We start from the raw sequence: 13,824 nt of genomic DNA on the forward strand, positions 1-13,824 counted from the left end.
CAGTCAGTGAAAGATGTAACTTGAAGCATTATTTCACAGCACTCAGGTTTTCAATAACCAGAAAAAAGACGCAGCATTGTTATGTTTTAATATGACTTGGGAGTTGCGGATAGCAACATTTTGTTCATTTTTTGACAGCTTATTCAGTTTGTTCGGGTTGAAATCATCCATCACAATGATTGCTGAAAAAAATGAAACGCTCGTTGTCATTTTCATTTTGCACAAAAGTAGCTCTTAGAAGAACAAAACAGTGGGTGCAGACCCGGTTTAATGACTGTGACTGTGTTGCAGTGTTCCAACCAGCATGTGTGCTCATTGTTTCTGATTCTGCCTGACAGATAGATGGTTCCGGGATAAACGAATGATGGAGGTTGCATGTTCTTTCAACACTCGTCTTAGTTCTTGCTTCAGCTGAAGTCTAGATGTAATTAGACATTCAACATTTTGCGATTTTAAGGGGTTTTCTGTGTCTGTGTTCGACCTAATTTTGCTGGCGATCTCTCTCGGGTAGCCATTGACCGACATTAGAAGAGATAAGTATCTGCAGGAGGAATTGTATAGGTAAGGTATTCATGAATTGGAGTGAATAGGTAGAGGTCTGTGCATGTTCTCATTCGTCCGGGTCGTTGGATTCTCAGGGCATTCAATCGATCGTAACTGGACTGTTCAGTTTGTCTCAGAAAATCTCGTTTAAAGGGAGGAAGACTGAGTCAGAGCCAGCGTAAAAACGGAGAAAAAAAGAGCAGATCGTTGTTCAAAAACGAGGGGAAAAGAAGGTAGGACGCTAACATTCTATTTTGCGTCCTCTTCTGCTGATGTTTTCCTCATGATTATTGAGGCAACTGCGGGCCAGGCCTGGTCACGGTTGTCTTCACACACTTCGGCTTCAGGCTTGGTTGAAGTCCGCAATTGGGGGCAGATTTTGGCATTTTTCAGCTTCTTGGACAATAGAATCCGAATGCACAATCCCCAACTCTGAACTTGAATTAGAGCAGTCTTGCAAATAAGTTGTGTTTGTCCAACTAATGTACAACTTAATATTTAAAGATGATTTAAATAATGTTAACCACATTAGCTATGAAGCAATCATGGACTGTGGCAGTGCTTCTCAATCATTTCCTGTTACGCCCCTCTAGGGAAGAAGAAACCACTGCCCCCATGCTCTCTATAAATAGTATCATTTGTCTATAAAATTGTTAGAAGTACACCTGCTGCTTATCATTGTATCCTTATTAATATTAAAGACAACAAGGAAAAAAGAAAGAACTATAGATCATCTTACAACCAAAAATACCTGTTTTAATTTTATCTACAAACATTTTTTGACCGACTCAAGCCAATAATACTGAAAAATAAAATAAAATCAACTCCATCCAGCCATCCATCCATTTTTTCTACCGCCTATTAAACTCAAATTGAACATCAACATTAACTTGGAAACACAAACTATAAAACATCTAAAAAGGAAATTTTACCTATCATTCACAATCCTCATGACAGACAAGAGCACATATTTTTTCTTTAATATATTCTAAATGCTAAATAATTGTGATTAAAAGTCCACTTACAATGGATACTAAAGGAGTCGCTCTAGTCTGCCTATTAAAACCCTTAAAAAAAACATCCAAACACCTCCATTAGTCAGGTTCTGTTGAGCTTGATCCCCAAGATGCAGAGATGGCATATAAATTACATTATACTTGCAGTGTAAACAGTCAACTGGAAAAAAATCAGACTGAGAAAAAATAATTTTTGGGCCACTTTGGCCTGCAGTGTAAACGTAGTCACACAATCTTGAGGTCAATTTTGGAACGGATGTATAAGTATTCCAATCATTTGCTGCTGGTATATTGTATTTTCTTTAATACTAAAATGAGAAAATGACATGGAAACAAAATTCACATAAAAACACAATTGTTTTGTGTAGTAAAAGACTGTTCCGAGTCCGCGATCAATAACTAAAAACCCATCAGCTACACTATAACTCTGCACCTTACAAAGAAATAACTGGCTCACTGTACTTTATTGAACATTCCTATGGACCGAACAACAGCTATGTACTTTTGGAATGAGGCTTACCTTATCCCTGCTTTGGTTGGAGCTTTATGCTTAATATTGGTTCAGTATGTGCGTAATGTACATTGGTTTTAAGATCACAGTACGGTTCACATTCAATGCAGAAAAGGAAGTAAATTCTAAAAAAACTGCCTAACCTTTGCATGAATATGGTATACATAGTATGCATTAAAATAAAACCCAATGTATGTCAATCTACGACATCTACCACTTTTTATGGGCATTTTAGAAGCAGTCGTGCAATGCAGCCACATTGACTCCACTTTAATTTTCATACCGCTGAAAGTACTACTGTGCTCAAGAAGCAAAAAATGCATACATTGAGAAAAATGTATCAAATAGGTCAGGGGTCTCCAAACATTTTGACATGGGGGCCGCATTGGGTTCAACAAATTTGGCCAAGGGCCGGGCCATCCATCCGTACATACATACACATATATATACACATATATCCATCCATCCATTTCCTACCGCTTATTCCCTTTGGGGTTGCTGGTGCCTATCTCAGCTACAATCGGGCGGAAGGCGGTGTACACCCTGGACAAGTCGCCACCTCATCGCAGGGCACACACACATTATATATATATATATATATATATATATATACACATATCAACATATAGATGTATACATATATATACATATACATATATATATATACATATATATATATATATACACACATATATATATATATATATACATATATATTCATATACATATACACATATATATATATACATATACATACATATACACATACATATATATATATATATATATATATATATATATATATATATATATTATTTTTTAACTTTTGATTTTGTACGCTGGCAGGCCTTAATCTGGGGACCACTGATGTAAGTCATATGTTAATAAAATATATTCTATGCGAACATCATTAAAACAATTATGAATTACTCCAAAAGGCATCAATTGAGTTTTTTTAAATTACTTCCTTGAAGTCATCTAGCAGATATTTATAAAAGGATGTTGCTGAATCAATGATATCTAATATTTTTGATTTCTCATTGTTGATGAATCGAATTGTGCGTTCTGCATAATATATTTGCATTTTTTCCTTCCAATGTTGTGGGTGTTTTGATGATCTGCTGCATATCAATGACAACAAAGACGTAAAATGGATTGCACGCTTTATTTTGCTCACTTAAGTGATTCACCTTGCACACATTTTAGTAGATGAGCTTTGGGTGTGCTATCAAGTTTGTTTTAATACATTAAATGTGCACAATAGCAAGTTTTCCATTAGGAAATAAGTCTGTGCAATCGTGTTTCACCCATCTAAAGACACACGTGATGCCCATGTCTAATCATGCTGACATTTCAAATATGGCGACATCAGGATTTAACAGCTTAAAATTACAGTTTGACGAGTAATACTAAGAGATACATGAGCAAACTGCGGAGAGGAGGGTGTGTGTGTGTGTGTGTGTGTGTGTGTGTGTGTGGGGGTAATAAACAATCCGAAACCATTCCACAGTGTTGAATGGCTTCTTTAGGCCAAGAAAAATGTCTCCAGCTTCATTCAAGTGAAAAATATACAAAGCCAGCAGTACAAAATAATTTGACAGATGCTTTTTCGTCGCTGATTTGTGTTCTGCAAACACACTGCAGACCCAGCACATTAAACACGGCAACAGATGCTTCAGAGGCTATGGCTACCGAAAAGCAAGGCGAAAAGGCAGTTTGATGGCTTGCCTGCAACAGCAGGGCCACGATAAAAGCTATCAAGGTGGAAGGGAAATATCCTGAAAGGATCCCTTATTGTTTTTTGCAATAACAAAGATTACCCCTTAATACATTTGTATTGTTAAAGGCCTACTGAAACCCACTACTAGCGACCACGCAGTCTGATAGTTTATATATCAATGATGAAATATTAACATTGCAACACATGCCAATACGGCCTTTTTAGTTTACTAAATTACAATTTTAAATTTTTCTCGAGGTTTCTTGTTGCAAACGTCATGGAATGGAATGGAGTGACGTCTCGGGTTGGAGGAGACATATTAGCCCAGCACCACTTGCGGCTAAAAGTCGTCTCTTTTCATCGCGCAATTACACAGTATTCTGGACATCTGTGTTGCTGAATCTTTTGCAATTTGTTCAATTAATAATGGAGAAGTCAAAGTAGAAAGATGGGAGGTGGGAAGCTTTAGCCTTTAGCCACACAAACACACGGTGTTTCCTTGTTTAAAATTCCCGGAGGTGAAGCTTTACTGTGGATCAGAGCGGTCAAGCGAACATGGTTGCCGACCACATGTCAACCGGCAGGTTTCGGTGAGAAAATTGTGGTAAAAAGTCGCCGGTTACCGGAGATCTGCGGAGCTTGCGCCGTCCATTCAGCTGCCGTGACTTCCCTCAGAGACTGGCGTCAACACACCCCTCCGACTATCAGGTACTATTTAACTCACTAAAACAATGGCAGCACAATAGAAAGATAAGGGATTTCCCAGAATTATCCTGGTAAATGTGTCTAAAAATATCTGAATCGCTCCCAATTTTTTTAAACTTTATTTATTTATTTTTTTTCTAGTCCTTCGCTATCAATATCCTCATCCACGAATCTTTCATCCTCGCTCAAATTAATGGGGAAATTGTCCTTTTCTCGGTCCGAATAGCTCTTGATGCAGGAGGCTCTTATTAAAAACAATGTGAGGATGTGAGGAGCCCTCACACCGGTGACGTCATCGTCTGCTACTTCCGGTACAGGCAAGGCTTTTTTATTAGCGACCAAAAGTTGCGAACTTTATCATCGATGTTCTCTACTAAATCCATCCATCCATCCATTTTCTACCGCTTATTCCCGTTCGGGGTCGCGGGGGGCGCTGGCGCCTATCTCAGCTACAATCGGGCGGAAGGCGGGGTACACCCTGGACAAGTCGCCACCTCATCGCGGGGCCAACACAGATAGACAGACAACATTCACACTCACATTCACACACTAGGGCCAATTTAGTGTTGCCAATCAACCTATCCCCAGGTGCATGTCTTTGGAGGTGGGAGGGGCCTATCCCCAGGTGCGTGTCTTTGGAAGTGGGAGGGGCCTATCCCCAGGTGCATGTCTTTGGAGGTGGGAGGAAGCCGGAGTACCCGGAGGGAACCCGCGTGGTTACGGGCAGAACATGCAAACTCCACACGGAAAGATCACAAGCCCAGGATTGAACTCAGGACCTCCGGATTGTGAGGCACATGCACTAACCCCTGTACCACCGTGCTACCCTAGTTAATTACATCCATCCATTTTCTACTGCTTATTCCCTTTGGGGTGGCGGGGGGCGCTGGTGCCTATCTCAGCTACAGTCGGGCAGAAGACGGGGTACACCCTGGACAAGTTAATGACATATTGAATATTTTTTTTTTTTGTACTAGGATATACATTTACTGTACTGCCATTTTTATTTGTAATATTCACATACAATGCCGGCCGGTCCGCATTTCCGGCAGTAAGTCGGACACGTTTCCGGTGAGGGTTGGACTCCGCCAAGGCTGCCCTTCGTCACCGATTCTGTTCATAACTTTTATGGACAGAATTCTTAGGCGCAGTCAGGGCGTTGAGGGGTTCCGGTTTGGTGGCTGCAGGATTAGGTCTCTGCTTTTTTGCAGATAATGAAATCCTGATGGCTTAATCCGGCCAGGATCTTCAGCTCTCATTGGATCAGTTCGCAGCAGAGTGTGAAGCGACCGGAATGAGAATTAGCACCTCCAACTCAGAGTCCATGGTTCAAAGGGTTGAGTGCCATCCCCAGTTTGGCGAGGAGAACTTACCCCAAGTGGAGCAGTTCAACTACCTCGGAGTCTTGTTCACGAGTGAGGGAAGCGCGGATGGTGAGATCGACAGGCGGATCGGTGCGGCGTCTTCAGTAATGCGGACGTTGTATTGAACCGTTGTGGTGAAGAAGGAGCTGAGCCGGAAGGCAAAGCTCTCAATTCCCATCCTCACCTATGGTCACGAGCTTTGGGTTATGACCTAAAAGGACAAGATCACGGCTACAAGCGGCCAAAATGAGTTTCCCCCGCCGTGTGGCGGGGCTCTCCCTTAGAAATAGGGTGAGAAGCTCTGTCATCTGGAAGGGACTCAAAGTAAAGCCACTACACCTCCACATCGAGGAGCCAAATGAGGTGGTTCAGGCATCTGCTCAGGATGCCACCCGAATGTCTCTCTAGGGAGGTGTTTAGGGCACGTCCAACACGTTGGGAAGACTATGTCTCCCGGCTGGCCTGGGAACGCCTCAGGATCCCTGGGAGGAGCTGGATGAAGTGACTGGGGAGAGGGAAGTCTGGGCTACTCTGCTTAGGCTGCTGCCCCCGCGACCCTGACCTCAGATAAGCGGAAGGAAATGGATGGATGGATGGACGTACAAAGCAATCCACTCCAGGACACTGATCTGCAATTATCACACAACGCTATTACTTCCACAGGCAATATTATTGGTAATTAGGTATGTTGCATTATTTAAAAAAAATAAATAAAACTATTAACAAGCTTCATTAGACAACAAGTAAGTGCAGCTATGTTGGTGTACTTTGTGATTTGGTTTTATTTGTTTAGCCTGGGGGGCATCTCCTCAGCCTCATTGCTGCGGCTCCTTTTGCTGAGCTCGGAAAATATGTGCAGATCACGAAAGGGATGTCAGTTTGTCCGACTGTCCGTAAGGCCGTGCTGGGCTCTGACGGGTGAGTAGAAGTGTGGGAGGAAAGCGAGAGAAAGGGAGGGCTGGGGAGTGTTTTTTTCTATGTGCAGCCATGGTGGGTGGACATGAGAGGGGAAGAAAAACAACAGTTTAAAGTTGATAGACATTTTTAAAAGAAGCATTTTCTGAAAAAGAGTCATTAATGTCAAAGCAGGGCGGACACAAGCACTTTTTCACGGCGAAGTTGAGAGGCATCAAGAGTGAAATAATACATTTCTACAGGCTGTGGATACTTTGGCGAGGGAGAGGCGGTCGTTCGGGCTTTGCTCACTCTTGATTTCGACGATGTAAATAAAGAAAGATAGAGACAAAGGCACAAAAATTCACCTTTTCGCCAATGCATTTCATGCTTCATATTTATATTAATATTTGACTCCAAGCCGGGAGTCAGCTCTAAAGCGCCGCCCTAGTGGCTCCTTGGACCACTTTTGGAGATGTGTGAAAATGGAAAAAAGATGAAAAAAATACCACACACACACACACACGCACGCACACACGCACACGCACGCACACACGCGCACACACACACACACACACACACACACACACACACACACACACACACACACACACACACACACACACACACACACACACACACACACACACACACACACACACACACACACACACACACACACACACACACACACACACACACACACACACACACACACACACACACACCATGTAGACCTATTTGCCCGAAGTGACGAATATTTATTTGAACTCTTCAGGCCACCTCAGCAGTCCCCCCTTTCTTAAACTTACGTTTTGACATAATGTAATTCTCCCGCGGGATAATACGAATTTCTCTTCTTCAATCTGTTTGTGTTTTCTCCGTGTGTCTGATATTCGGCTTTTCCTCCGGAATTGTGCCCTTACATGGGGAATTAAGGGCGTTTACCTATGCAAATTACGGAATTAGGGGTTTACAAATACATATGGCAGCATGATGGAACAGGGGTTAGTGCATGTGCATCACAATACGAAGGTCCTGAGTGGACCTGAGTCCAATCCCGGGCTTAAGATCTTTCTGTGTGGAGTTTGCATGGTCTACCCGTGACTGCGTGGGTTCCCTCCGGGTACTCCGACGTCCTCCAACGTCGAAAAACATGAACCTGGGGATAGGTTGATTGGCAACACTAAATTGGCCCTAGTGTGTGAATGTGAGTGTGAATGTTGTCTGTCTATCTGTGTTGGCCCTGCGATGAGGTGGCGACTTGTCCAGGGTGTACACCGCCTTCCGCCCGATTGTAGCTGAGATAGGCGCCAGCGCCCCCCGCGACCCCAAAAGGGAATAAGCGGTAGGAAATGGATGGATGGATGAATATATTTTCTGTAGGAGGACAAACCTGACAAACCTTAATTGTTAGAAATCCCACTGTTTATGTTATACATGCTTCACTGATGAGAGTATTTAGCAAGCACCGTTTTGTCCTACTAATTTTAGCGATCCTTGAACCCATCGTAGTTTGTTTACGTCAGGGGTGTCCAAAGTGCGGCCTGGGGGCCATGTGCGGCCCGCAGGTAATTGTTTTCCGGCCCCCCTCCCACACACATTCTGGAAATGCTATTGCAAAAATAAAAAAGAACATTAAAAATATTGGAATGAGGTGAAATCTATCGAGAAAAAGTTACAATGTTTTTCTTTTGTCTTTATTTTACCATAATAAAACCATCTTTACCATGAATTGATTAACGTGGAACCCGACTTAAACAAGTTGAAAAACTTATTCGGGTGTTACCATTTAGTGGTCACTTGTACGGAATATGTACTGAACTGTGCAATCTACTAATTACAAGTTTTATTCAATCAATTATTTTTTTTTTTTTCACCATTGCTAAAAAAAAAAAAAAAAAAGACTAAAAAAAAATCCATGTTATAAGGAATTATTTTCAAAGCTCCAATTTGTTCAAATATTTCACTTCAAAATGTTTTATGCGGTAAATATTGCATATATTGTGCAGTTGCCATATAAAAACAAAGTTTACTTTGACAAAAGAGCATAAAACAAACAAAATAATAGTTATATTGCTTTCGGTCCTCTCCAAGGTTTCTCATAGTCAGCATTGTCACTGGCGTCCCACTGGATGTGAATTCTCCCTGCCCACTGGGTGTGAGTTTTCCATTGTCCTTTTGTGGGTTCTTCCGAGGATGTTGTAGTCATATTGGTTTGTACAGTCCTTTGAGACATTTGTGATTTAGGGCTATATAAATAAACATTGATTGATTGATTGATTGATAAAACGTAAAATCGACAGACATATCCGTGTCAGAGTTATTTGTTGTTGTCTAACCCCGAGATGCAGAGACGGAGGCAGGCATAGAATATGAAGACATGATTTAATACAAATAGAACAAGAACAAACAAAAGGCACGCACGTGGGTGGAATAACAAACTAAGGGAGCTAGCACTGGAAGCTAGAAAACAAAAAGGAACTTTAGCATGGAAGCTAGAGGATAGCAAACAGAAAAACTGGAAATAACTAATGGCTAACAAGAACAGCTTACCGCTACGACGACCAGGACAAAATGTAGCATGACAGGTAATAGCTGAAAAGAATCACAGACACGACAAGAGCAACATATGGCAACGACAAGTCCGAATGACAATACAATGATCCAGCAACTGACACAAAACAAAGCAGGTACAAATAGGTGCGGGCTGATTGGCAACAGGTGTGGCCAGGTGCCAATCAGCCACAGCTGAGGAGGAACACAGCACTCGGAACAAGTGAAGTGAATTATATTTCTATAGCGCTTTTTCTCTAATGACTCAAAGCGCTTTACATAGTGAAACCCAATATCTAAGTTCCATTCAAACCAGTGTGGGTGGCACTGGGAGCAGGTGGGTAAAGTGTCTTGCCCAAGGACACAACGGCAGTGACTAGGATCGCGGAAGCGGGAATCGAACCTGCAACCCTCAAATAGCTGGCACGGCCACTCTACCAACCGAGCTAAACCGCCCCGAGACAGGAAGCTGACAAAATAAGAGCACCAGACAGGAATTTAGGACAGGAAACAGACAAATGTAGAGGAAAAAACTAAAACATAGACAAACTGTCAGGTGAAAGCCTGACAATTTCACTTTAAAATATTTTATGTGGTAAATATTGCATATATTGTGCAGTTGCCATACAATAACAAAAGAGCATATAACAAATTAAATAATAGTTAAAACGTAAAATCGACAGATATATCTGAAGTTAATCTCGTAATGTAAGTGTTGAAAGTAAAAAAAAATAAATAATAATAATAATAAAAATGTATTACTTTATGAGTGGGGCACCTTTTTGGTCCCTAATATATTTAGTGGTATTTTATTTATCTTTTCACTGTGATTACTCAAAAATAATAAAGCATTAAAATCAATGGTGTCCTGCATTATTGATCTTTAAAGGCTCTAATAAATACTGCATATTTCAGTTGTACTATTAAAATTATTAGTGTGGCGCATATTTGTAACAGTGTTAAAGTTGTTTATACGGCCACTTCAGTGTGACCTGTATGGCTGTTGACCAAGTATGCATTGCATTCACTTATGTGTGTGTAATAGCCGCATATATTATGCGAGTGGGCCTGCACGCCGTTTGTAGTGAGGAAATGCGGACGTGACGACAGGTTGTAGAGAATGCTAAAGGCAGTGCCTTTAAGGCATGCCCTCACTATTGTTTTCCGGGTGAAAATCAATCAATCAATCAATGTTTATTTATATAGCCCCAAATCACAAATGTCTCAAAGGACTGCACAAATCATTACGACTACAACATCCTCGGAAGAACCCACAAAAGGGCAAGGAAAACTCACACCCAGTGGGCAGGGAGAATTCACATCCAGTGGGACGCCAGTGACAATGCTGACTATGAGAAACCTTGGAGAGGACCTCAGATGTGGGCAACCCCCCCCCCTCTAGGGGACCGAAAGCAATGGATGTCGAGCGGGTCTAACATGATACTGTGGAAGTTCAATCCATAGTGGCTCCAACACAGCCGCGAGAGTTCAGTTCAAAGCGGATCCAAAACAGCAGCGAGAGTCCCGTCCACAGGAAACCATCTCAAGCGGAGGCGGATCAGCAGCGTAGAGATGTCCCCAATCGATACAGGTGAGCGGTCCATCCTGGGTCTCGACTCTGGACAGCCAGTACTTCATCCATGGTTATGCTTGCTTGCCCCGGGAGATTTTCGGGAGGGGGCATTGAACTTTGGGAGGATTGGCAAGTGTGAGAAAGTGCGGTGTAATAGCCAGGGGCGCCGAAAAGGGGGGGTGAAGGAGACGGATTCTAGGTGCCCATGATGGAGGGGGGCCCAGAGAGGCCCCTAATGATGATGAAATGATGTGTTGGGGGCCCTGTAAAGATTCTTTTCATGGGGCCCAAAATCCCTAGCGGAGCCCCTGGTTACAGCGGCACCGTTGCTGTGTAATAACGGCGGGCCAGCTGTAATGTTAATTAGATATTGCCTCAAGGGCCAAATTAAATTACACGGCCGGCCAAATTTGGCCCGCGGGCCAGAGTTTGACACCCATGCTCTAACCACTAGGCCACTAGACTGAACTCATTTGCGGCCAGTTAAACTTTGCAAAATCGTTATCATAAATAAATAAACATAATATGTGAGCGTGTGTGTGTGTGTGTGTGTGAGGAGTAGTTTATGTGCTCGATGCCAGAAGACGGTGTTATATAACGCTTACGACGCGGTTTTGCAAACAGTCACCTTAGGAGCTGTATCATGTCGAGTGTGGGTAACTTCATTAGAGCTGCTTTAATTACCGGTAAACGAATAATTCAATTTAAAAAAAAAAAAAAAAGGCTTGGATTTATATTACGTTGCTTCAATTAGCCGTTTAATGAGTGGAACTAGTTGATAAAATGCATCAACATATTTTTTTTAATTCATGCACATGAGAGAGAGACTTGTCCAGGGGTGTAGCCCGCCTGGGGTAGGTTCCAACTCCACCGCGACCCCAAGAGGGACACGCCAGGGTTTTTCCGAGAAGGCCAAAATACCTGTGGGGGGGGCGTGGTCACATTTCATCTTTGCATAGTTTGCTATATTGAAATTATTTTCCTTATAAAAGGCTTAAAACATTTATACATACATTTAAAAACAAATCTGTTATTATTAATTAGTGTCAACTAGGGTTGTACAGTATACCGGTATTAGTATTGTACCGTGATATTAATGAATCATATTCGGTACTAGATGGCCTCTAAAAAGTATGCCATAGGTAGATTTACACCTAACATCCAATGTAATGATACCAAGTACAAGAGCGTATCTAGTCAATATAATGATTACGCCAATATTTTTGCCATCACTACATCTTCTTTTGTTTTTTAAAAATTATATTACTTTTATAAACTCAGGAAATATGTCCCTGGACTTTGAATATGACCAGTGTATGATCCTGTAACTACTTGGTATCGGATTGATACCCACATTTGGGGTAGCATCCGAAACTAATGTAAAGTATCAAAGAAGAGAAGAATAAGTGATTATTACATCTCAACAGAAGTGTATATAGAACATGTTAAAAGAGAAAGTAAGCAGATATTAACATTAAAGGAACAAGTGGATTAATATTTAATTTTTTACCACTTGTCCTTAATAATTTCGACAAAACAATAGACTGATAAATGACAAAATATGTTACTGGGTTTCTCGCTGCAGGCTCAGTGTGAAAGTTTTCACATGATCCCAAACACACCATCCATGCCTCAAAGTGGAGAATGAGGAAGTGCTGTTGTGACGAAAGTGCTTGCACAGGAGGTAAAACCTGCTGGAATTGTGCATTTTGTTATCATAAGATTGGCAGTAAAAGTTAAAAATAGCGACATAATTTTAGTGATGTGTTGGGCGCCTACAATATATTATGTTACTTTAATTCGTTTTCACGACAAAAAGCCTTATTTCCAACCTCATTAATGTGGCGGTGCGCCACATTAAATTACATTAAAGGAAAACCCTGAAAATTTATGTTAAAAGTGCATGTTAAAAATAGAATGAATGTGATGGAAAGCAAAAAAAAAAAAATCAACTCTTTTGACCAAAATACACATTAAGTCCATAAAGTGTCTTTTATTAATTGATGGCTTGCTCTGTTACTAAAATAATTGATAGCAGCAGCTCTAAACTTGATAGGCGTCTTGTGACATTCAAACACAACACACAACTCGGGTTTCCCGTTGGAGGCTCAGTGTGAAATTTCTCCCATGATCCCAAACACACCATCCAGGCCTTAAAGTGGAGAACGAGGAAGTGCTGTTGTAACGAAAGTGCTTGCACGGGAGGTAAAACCTGTTGGAATTGCGCATTTTTTATCATAAGATTGGCAATAATAGATACAATTAGCAACTGTCTTTTTGTGACGTGTTGGGGGCCTACAATTCATGATATTACTTTAATTCGTTTTCATGACAAAAAACCTTATTTCCAACCTTGTTAATGTGGCAGTGCGCCACATTAAATTACATTAAAGGAAAACCCTGAAAATGGATAGATGCATGTTAAAAGTGCATGTTAAAAATAGAATGAACGTGATAGCAAGCAAAAAATCAACTCTTTTGCCCAAAATATACATAAAGGCCATAAAGTGTGTTTCATTAATTTATAGCTGGCTCAGTTACCAAAAAAAAAAAAAATGATAGCAGCAGCCCTAAACTTGATAGGCGTCTGACATTTAACCACAACACAGAGCTCGGCTTTTTCGCTGGAGCCTCGGTGTGAAATGTTTCCCATGATCCCAAACACACCATCCATGCCCCAAAGAGGATTGGCGGAGAATGACTAAGTGCTGTTGTGTTGCACGAAGACAAAAGTGTTTGCACGGGAGGTAAACATTTTCGGAATTGCGCCTTTGGTTATCATAAGATTGGCAATAAAAGTTAAAAATTGAGACATACTTTTGTGATGTTTAGGGGGCCTACAATAAATTATATTACTTTAATTGGTTTTCACGACAAAAAGCCTTATTTCTAGCCTTATTACCCTGGCAGTGCCCCACATTTAATTGTATTAAAGGAAAACC

The 13,824-nt window shown here is 41.3% G+C and overlaps 1 protein-coding gene and 1 long non-coding RNA gene across 2 annotated transcripts in view; one reads left to right on the forward strand and one right to left on the reverse strand.

Annotated features, from left to right (window-relative positions):
- luzp2 (leucine zipper protein 2) overlaps positions 1-13,824 on the forward strand; it is a 566,503-nt gene that overhangs the window by 225,551 nt on the left and 327,128 nt on the right. The window lies entirely within an intron of this gene.
- LOC133543017 (uncharacterized) overlaps positions 1-13,824 on the reverse strand; it is a 171,763-nt gene that overhangs the window by 119,610 nt on the left and 38,329 nt on the right. The gene's annotated exons all lie outside the window — the stretch shown is intronic.

This window comes from Nerophis ophidion, linkage group LG25, assembly GCF_033978795.1.
Source record: "Nerophis ophidion isolate RoL-2023_Sa linkage group LG25, RoL_Noph_v1.0, whole genome shotgun sequence".
In the NCBI taxonomy this organism is placed as follows: Eukaryota; Metazoa; Chordata; class Actinopteri; order Syngnathiformes; family Syngnathidae; genus Nerophis; species Nerophis ophidion.